The sequence below is a fragment of the Aulonocara sp. 'chitande type north' Nkhata Bay genome, linkage group LG5 (genome assembly GCF_057382095.1).
Source record: "Aulonocara sp. 'chitande type north' Nkhata Bay isolate Kocher_YH1m ecotype deep benthic linkage group LG5, A_spYH_male_GT1.1, whole genome shotgun sequence".
NCBI classification, from domain to species: domain Eukaryota; kingdom Metazoa; phylum Chordata; class Actinopteri; order Cichliformes; family Cichlidae; genus Aulonocara; species Aulonocara sp. 'chitande type north' Nkhata Bay.
Window position 1 is genome coordinate 9,356,203 of NC_141348.1, and position 8,866 is coordinate 9,365,068.

General features: G+C 39.2%; 1 pseudogene; it reads right to left on the reverse strand.

Annotated features, from left to right (window-relative positions):
- Positions 1–205: 205 nt before the first annotated feature.
- On the reverse strand, positions 206–8,866 carry LOC147329843 (uncharacterized; annotated as a pseudogene).

Sequence of the window (8,866 nt, forward strand, 5' to 3'; positions counted from 1 at the left end):
ACTGAATTACCCCCAGGTGACCAAGTTTGATTTCTGTACATGAAACTAAACAGCTACTTTTACAAACCTGTACCAGGACATTTAGTCAGTAATGTAAAATTGTATGACCTCCTTTGCACAACAGTCATGTGGAATATGATCATTTTAATAGATGAAGAATTAATTTAAGGTTTAAAACATGGAAAAGAACCTCATTGGTTGTTATAGAATTTATTCATGTCATGATAAATGCATAGAAGGAATTTTCAGTGTTTACACACAGCAAAAACATACAGTACAGCTTTTAAGTTCTATTTTGGCACATAAGATTCAGTAATAAAAACTGGCTGACACAGAAAGGCTCTGACGAGCTGTGATGGCATTGTGTATTAAGAACAAACCTCCAACAGCAACACTTTCATAGTCCTAATTAAAGGTAGACTGCACTAAACCTTTTAGCTGCATTCAAAAGCAGCATGCCAGATCAAAGGCTTTAACTAATTAGCACAGACACCACTATGGCCCGCCTTTCAGTTTGGTTTTGAGTGTTTCCAAACAGCTTCCAGGATAAGTACCCCAATACGGCTTTCACGCTGTTCAAAGATGCACCTTTGAATCTTTCAAATAACTGCAAGTCTGCATTACAGCCATAAACTTTCAGAGTACAGCTGTAGCAATGGCAAACAACAAACATGAAGATTACAGCCACTTCAGGTCTAATCAGCCACAAAATAGCAAAGAACAACTGAATGCAATGACAAACACTAGGATTAAAACCCTCGTACCACCTTCACGGTGATATTGCAGAACCCTTGTCTGCTGTTATTAAACACTTAAACATGCTTTCATTGTATGTTACTGGGCCAAATGGGGAAAGTATTTTCACACTTAATAATCTGAAGCCAAATCCAAACTGTAGCCTCAACAGCAGAAATGAATTAGTACAAGGGGTTTAAGGTTTTCTTTTTTGATAATTATTTCCATCCATTTTTTAAATACACATTCAAAACAGGGTTGTAGCTTGGCTGTAGCCAATGCCTGTTCACTATAGGGTGAAAGGTGATTGGTCCCAAATCCACCACATGGTTAACACTGAGGGACAACTGCACAACTACCCTACGACCAGTTTAGTTACCATTCAACTGAACATGCATGTCTTTGGCCTGTGGGAGGAAACTATTTAATATTCCAGAAAAAGGCATCCCAACATATAGGGCAACATTTACTGTGTAAGTGCGAATACCTACGTTTTTGTACTTGTTCAATCAATCAAATTACTCTGAATTTAACACTTAAAGCATGCATTGTACCTAATGTGGTTTTGACAGTTGCAACCAGGAGTGTTCATTTAGTATGAATGAGAGAGGAGGGTTCAGAGTGAGTTCATAATTTGATGTGGGTGGATGAGTCAAAGCTGTCGCTGCAGTGCCCAAGCTTTGGCTCAGTCCTGTAATCCTAATATGTTTCGGGGAGAGCACCACATTTTCACCTTTCTGCCTAAAGCAGCCTCAGATAGGTTGCCAGTGACCTGGTGGATGTAAAAAGTTGAAAGCCATTTTTGTAATGCTAAGTGAAAAAAGTTGTTTACCATAGTGGGATGCTTGGGTGGATTTCACGTTCACACAGCATTTATGGCCACGTGTCTGTTGATGTTTTAAATACATGTAGCTGGTTAACTAGCTTTAGCTATACCGACACCAGCGGTAACCAGTATTTGCAATGTGGCCATCATAGCTGCAAGGCCAATTATAAAGTGCTCACAAAATGTTTTCCATTGATGTTTGTCTTTTGATTTGGGGTAGATGGACACACACAAAACTGTACATATAAAAAATAGCAACTTTAAATTCTCCTATATGTACATGAACAAATACATCATTGCAATGCCAAAAACATGAGACACCCAAAATAAAATGAATGTTAAATGATTCCACAGCCAACACTGATGTATGCATCAGTGTACATCAGATTTAAGAATATGTATACATATTCTTAAATCTGACAAAAGTTTCTTGTTTTGAGAAGAAAAAAAATCTGCCAGTGGGCTGAGCAAAAGTTCCTTGACTAGAATTGTTAAAACTAGAAATTAATCGATGCCTTTTAACTAGACAAAACTGTCTAAAATTTGTGCTTAAATGAAGAAAATTTGACTTATTACAAGGAAAGAGAGCCCTGCGACAGACTGGCAACCTGTCCAGGGTGTGCCCCGCCTCTCGCCCTATGACAGCTGGGATTGGCTCCGGCGCCCCCCGCGACCCTGAAAAGGATAAGCGGTAGCGAATGGATGGATGGATGGACAAGGAAAGAGACTGAATTGTTTCTTTCTTGATTGAGTTAAATATAAGAATTAAATCTCAACTCTGAGAACAATAATTAGAAAAAATTGCTGAGAATAAGACACCATCTGTTCAAAAAGCTACAAAAAATATGAGACTTTATCTTAAAGCAAGACACCAGAAGCACTCTTATTTTTTGCACTTTTATTGACACAGCAACGGGTCAGTAACTCAACTTTAACAGTACTGAGGTCTAATTCCAGGAGACTCATGTCTCACAGTGTAACATGGCCACTGTAAGAAGTGCATATTCCAGATACTCTTAACAGGAATAATAACAGTATAAAATACTCATGACTGAATGTATCAAAGATACATTTGCTGCAGCTTGAAGCAATCAGCATTCAAAATCCTAGATTGCATAACTTTTTAGAAGAACAGCTTTAAAGATCACACAAACAAACGTGTCTTACATGAAGATGCAGCGACTGAGCATAACAGAGTGGAAAAGGTTACAGCTCCTGGTATTGCATAAACAGATTATTTTGATTTTGTGCAAAAATTATGATTACTTCACATTTTAATATTTTTAATGATAACATTATTAGGTTTTTAATGTCCCTTACTGCAGAATAAAGATTTCTTATGAAAGTTTGGCTTTGTTTTGGTTTTATCTTTAGCTCCATTCTAAGAAAATGACCAGCTTCAAGTGTCCTCAGTGTAGGACACATACAGGATGTCATGCTGAAATGCAAAGCACTTACAATAGAAGCCACTAGAAACAAATTATTCCAGCCTAATTGATGACATTTATGGCACTTGTTTTCTGTGCTGACTGATATGCTGCTCAGTGCTTTGCTGCCTGCTTTTAAATCAGATGTCACTCTGAACATAAACACAAGCTACATGTGATGTCTCTGATGTTTCTACCCGTGCTGATGCTACCGTGACTAAAGCTAGCCAAGCAGCAGTAAATATGTGAAGTAAGGCAGAAGGATATACTCATCAAATAAACAGGATCATAAGAATATAAGACCATGAGCACTACAAATGTAACAGAAATATGCTGACATAAAATGGCATGTTATTTGAAATCTACATGAAACAATGACACAACTACTTTTTTTTTCAATTTTTCTAATTGTTTTTTTTTTTTACCAATTGTCCAAATTAGTCTGTGATTGGCCTTAGTGTGACAGAAATCATATTTATATACAACTAAATATGCCTCAGCAAACATGTTTTAAATGGATGCTTCCTCACTTGATGACGAATGATCCTTTTCCATATTTGCTGAGTCTTAAATTTGATGTCAGTGAGCTTATCAGTGGTTGGTGTTAAAAAAAGCCCCCAAATCCCCTATGAGCAAGCACTTGGCGACAGTGGAGAGGAAAAACTCCCTCTTAATGGGGAGAAACCTCTGACAGAACCGGGCTCAGGAAAGGGTGGCCTTCTGTCTCGACCGAGAGGGGTTCAAATGTTCACTGACAATTTAGTTGTATATAAATATGATTTTTAGGACGTGATGTTGAGACCAATTAGGTGAAATTGGGGACGCGCACAGTTCCGCTTCTTCTTGTTCTTCTTCTTACTTGGCGGAGTCTCTGGCAGGCTCTTAACTCCAGTCTCGAGTTCAGCCACCTTGACATTGAGCATTTTCTGTTTGTCTTGTAGACTTTGCAAAGATTCCTGTACAGAGAATGCAGCTGACTCTTCTTTTTCTATCTTCTGTTGTTCTGTGGTTTCTTTCTGAGGCTCCTGCAGAGACATTGCAGTGGATGGCAGTGAGTCCTCTTTTTCCATCTTCTCCTGTTCTCCAGTCTCGTTTTCTTTCAGAGGCTCACGTTTGAGCATTTCATTTGCAGCAGTGGAATTTTGTTCTTTGTGCTGCTGTGGGATTTTAAGGGAGGAAGCTTTGGCCTCTCTCAGCTCTCGCTCAAGAGACTCTACCTTCAAATCATGAAGGGCCTTGTTGGGGCAGAGCTGGGATTTCAGGTCACTGATTTCCAGGTTGAGTGTCTCCTGCTCCTGCCTATGTTTAACGGCCTGCTCTTCAAGCTGATTTTGAGCTGCTAGGAGCTGTTTATGGAGCATCTTAATCTGCTCTTGCTGAATCCTACATTTGAGCTCAAATTCAGCCTCCTTAGAGGACTTCAGTCCTACAGAGTCAGTGTGTGAAGCCTCTGTGGTTGGAGTGGCAGACTCCACACACTGCTCTGTGGTAGGGTGGCTGATTTGGTCCTGCAGGGTAACCATCACCTCATCCAATATGACAATAGCTTCATTGTCATTTGCGAGAGTGTCTGTCTCACTGATGTCATTGGGCTTATTACCAGAAGCCTCTTCCAGCTGCTCTAAGAGGTCTTTAATCATTTCCTCATGATTTCGCTTGTTCTCGTGAATTTGTTCATGAAGCTTGTTCACCTGAAACTGGTGATAAGAGGCCCTCTTGTTTGCACCTACCATTTTCCAGTAAAGGTTGTTCTGATGGTATTGGGAGGCTTCCAGTTGGTGTCTGAGAGCAGTAATCTCGTGCCAGGGATTAAACGGGGGTTTAATGTGGGAATGGGTTGATATTAGCAAGTCCCTCCATTAGGCCCAGGGTTTGGTCTGCTGAGGTTCTTCCCATTTCCCTCTCTCTCCATGTCCTCCTTTGCATTTGAAATGGGGAGGGATTCAGCCTTTTCTTTTTCAGAAGTGGCTTCAGTGTTTTTTTGCATTTCTTCTTTTTCCGGGTTTGCTCCATCACCCATGCTGTTTTGAGCTTCAAGAAGAGCCCGAGTAATTGGTCTTCTTGGTTCTTCAGCCACTCTTTTCTGTTTTTGCTTTTTTTGTTTCTTTGGTTTCACAACCATTTCCTTTGGTGGTTGTGCCACAGGAGACTTTTCAGTATTTGGTTGTGCGGCTTTATCAACCTCAGGTTTTGGTCTTTCTAAGACTTTTGGTGTGACCAGCCTCTAACCAGCCAACAAAAACATGTGTTCATAATACAAAACAAGTTTACTTTGTGAAATGTTAAAAGGTACAAAAAATAAAACAATAAAATAAAACAGATTTATTGTCTTAAATTTAGCCAGTCCATCTTGTTTTGAACATTACAAGCTAGTTTCCAGTCTCATGTGTGAGATGATTAGACTTGTTTCAAGTATATATTACTTATTTTTCTTAGTTAGTCTGTAAATCTAAAAATGAACCATTTTACATTTATTTCGGGGCGATCGTGGCTCAAGAGTTGGGCGTTTGTCTTGTAATCGGATGGTTGCCGGTTTGAGCCCCAGCTCCGACAGTCTCGGTCGTTGTGTCCTTGGGCAAGACACTTCACCCGTTGCCTACTGGTGCTGGTCAGAGGGCCCAGTGGCGCCAGTGTCCGGCAGCCTTGCCTCTGTCAGTGCACCCCAGGGTGGCTGTGGCTACAATGTAGCTTGCCATCACCAGTGTGTGAATGTGTGTGTGAATGACTGAATAACATAAATAATGAATAATAATAATAATTTAAATGAATAAAATACTGCACATTTATGAATGACATCTTTACCTATAGATTTAAGATTCATTTCCGACAGATTATGATTAATCATATAAACTATTGTATGTTGGAGATGTGAACTTACTTCCAATTATTTATGTTGTAAACTATTAATATAAATCAGGTCACTTTAACCTTGCTGAACTGAGGTAACTTTTTTTCTTATGGATGAAGTGGCCTAATCTGAGCTTTGATCATTTGTTGAATGATTTGACAAGCAGTTGGGCACTATTAGTTTTAGTTTGAAAACTAGTTTGGAATAGCCTTGTCATAAATTTTATGTGAGCAATTTTATAAGACTTAACCATGGAATTAACACGGGCTCTACTTAGTCTGTCTTTTGCACCTTATCCAGGTGTCTGATTGCATAGACTTTGGATCCATGGCAGGTGGTGTCTTGACTCAGTTTTTCTTTTGACCCAAACATATGTTTTTCTGTCCTCAGGGAAAAGTTCTGACAAACGCTACACCAGAAAATCATGGAGGGTTTGGATGATTGCAACCTTTCGGTTCTAAATGGTAGGCCAAGCATATGCATATTTATGCAAATTAATGTCTAAATGAATTTTGTGTTGCACACACTGACAGTGATCCTACATAGAATCAGTTTTATGTTGTCAAATCAATAAAATATTTAAATTACATATAAAATGTATTTGACAAAATGACCATTTGGAATTGTTTCCTTTTTTGGACAGTGACATGTATACATTTAAAGAGATGTACAACTTTGACATTTCTGAAAGTTACTGACTTTTATTTACAGCTGCCAACATAGACGAGGTCTTGCTCCACACCCTCAGTAGGGGCGATTTAAGGGACCTGCTTCCAGGGCCTGAACATTTTATGAGGAGGAAACAGTTGTGGGCTCAAGTTCACAAAGAGGCAAGTTTTGCCACTTTCGATTTAAAAACACCTAGCACGACACATTTTGTTTAGGACTCCTGTAATATAACTATTTTTGTTTTCTTATTTAGGATGAAACTAAAGAAAAGGCGTCTCATGGATATCTCACCATGCGACCAGGGAGAAGATTATGATGCAGATTCAAGTGGTGGATCAAACATGCTTTTGCCACCAAGGAGCAGTTCTGGTGACGACAGTTGTAAGTGAAACATTACAATTATGGCTATAATATTGAATATTCAACTGAAAGTTGATTTAGTTCTTTCTTTCCTCTTCTGTTTAAACATAGCCCTGTTCAGAGCACTACCAACTCTCTTCCCATCATGAGCTGCACCACCCAAGAAGATGGGACATGCCAGTGAAGCACTGATTCATGTCCTTCAGGTCTGGGTTTCTTCACATTTGTTATCAAATAATGCCCCTAAAGCCTTCACTTTAACAGATTATTTGGCATATGGCCTTTTTATCCATGCCAAGTCCTCCAACAATGTAGTTTATATTTGGAAAAGTGTGCAGAAATCTGAAATGGCACAAATACTGATAGATCAAAAATTTCAATAAAAATAATAAAGAAAAGCATAAAGAAATTAAAAACAAAATGGAAATAATTACATATTTAACTATCACAGGTGCAGTACCTTTGTCATTTCCTAAAGTGTGTAAAGACATAATCCTAACGGTGATGAGGCAGAATTTATTACATTTTTCAATGGCATGAATATTAGGGAATTTCTATACAGTATTTGTCAATCTAAAGAAAAATAACATTAATATGGTCTGTAGCACATCTGATCTATGGTTGTCATCATTCATATATCACCCCAAGGGTGCACCCCAAAGGGATCAATAAAGTGAAGTCTAAGTCTAATACATACTTGTGGTTAAGTATTTGAACGACCCTGATAGCTTTGGAGTTTCTCCGTACATTGTAAAATTTTCTTTGTTTTTCTTTTTGCCAACAGAAGATCCAGCGTCAGCCCTGTTCTGCTCTTAGAAGGGTCCCGTTGTCTTATTGCAGTTGGAACCACTCCCATCACCACATTTGCCACAGATGACCTTGGAGAAGGTTTGCTGTATCTTATGGCATACTACTACACCCTGCATCTCACCTATCCTAAATGTGTGGCAACGCTTCTGTCTGTCATTCAGACTGAAGTGTTAAAGGACAAAATCCATGAGCAAGACACCACAGGCTCATACAAAAAAGTCATGGCAGGCTGTAGAAATTTTTATTGAAACGTAGAGCTGTTTGAGCAAGATTAGGTCTGTGTTGGAAGGTTTGGACTTGATAGCTTTGAAGTTGCAATTTACACTTGAATTCTTTTTTTTTTTTAAATTCTTATTAATGTAATACAGAGTACTTTCTTTCTTTAAACACATCTGTTCTGCAAATTCTGTTTAAAATTGCAAATGCTCTTTTTATTACATTTTATATGTTGAGTAGCTAACTGGTTTAGTACGGAGCCCCGCAGGGGACATTGGAGAAAAAAAAGTTTTGTGAGATCTCGCAAAACAAACTCGGGATCTCGCAAAAGTTTTAGCCGCCAGCTCGAAGCCGACCGGGAGGTCCAGGCACGATGTGCCGGGAAAGCGGTGTTCCTCCCGGCTGTAGTAGGTCTCGACCTCCCGTTAGCTTCGAGATGGTTGATGTCAGATCTCCGAAAACGTCGGAGCACTTTTGCAAATATGTGATGTCTTGTAAACCGAGCAGATATCTGACATTTACACAACTACATTCACGCCTCAAAATATCTTAAAAGTGTATTTTATGATCCAGAAAGAGTAATATTACAACTAAGTAGCTGCCGCCATTGTTGGAATTCAACTTTTGTGAGTTTGTTTTGCGAGATACCGAGTTTGTTTTGCGAGATCTCGCAAATGTTTTGCAAGATCCCGAGTTTGTTTTGCGAGATCTTGCAAAAGTTTTGTGAGATCCTGAGTTAGTTTTGCGAGATCTCGATCTCTGTCTGTTTCAACGTGTGACCCCGCCCCTCCCTCGGACAGTCGGGGATGAGTGCGCTAACATACAGTGGGGCAAAAAAGTATTTAGTCAGCCACCGATTGTGCAAGTTCCCCCACCTAAAATGATGACAGAGGTCAGTAATTTGCACCAGAGGTACACTTCAACTGTGAGAGACAGAATGTGAAAAAAAAATCCATGAATCCACATGGTAGGATT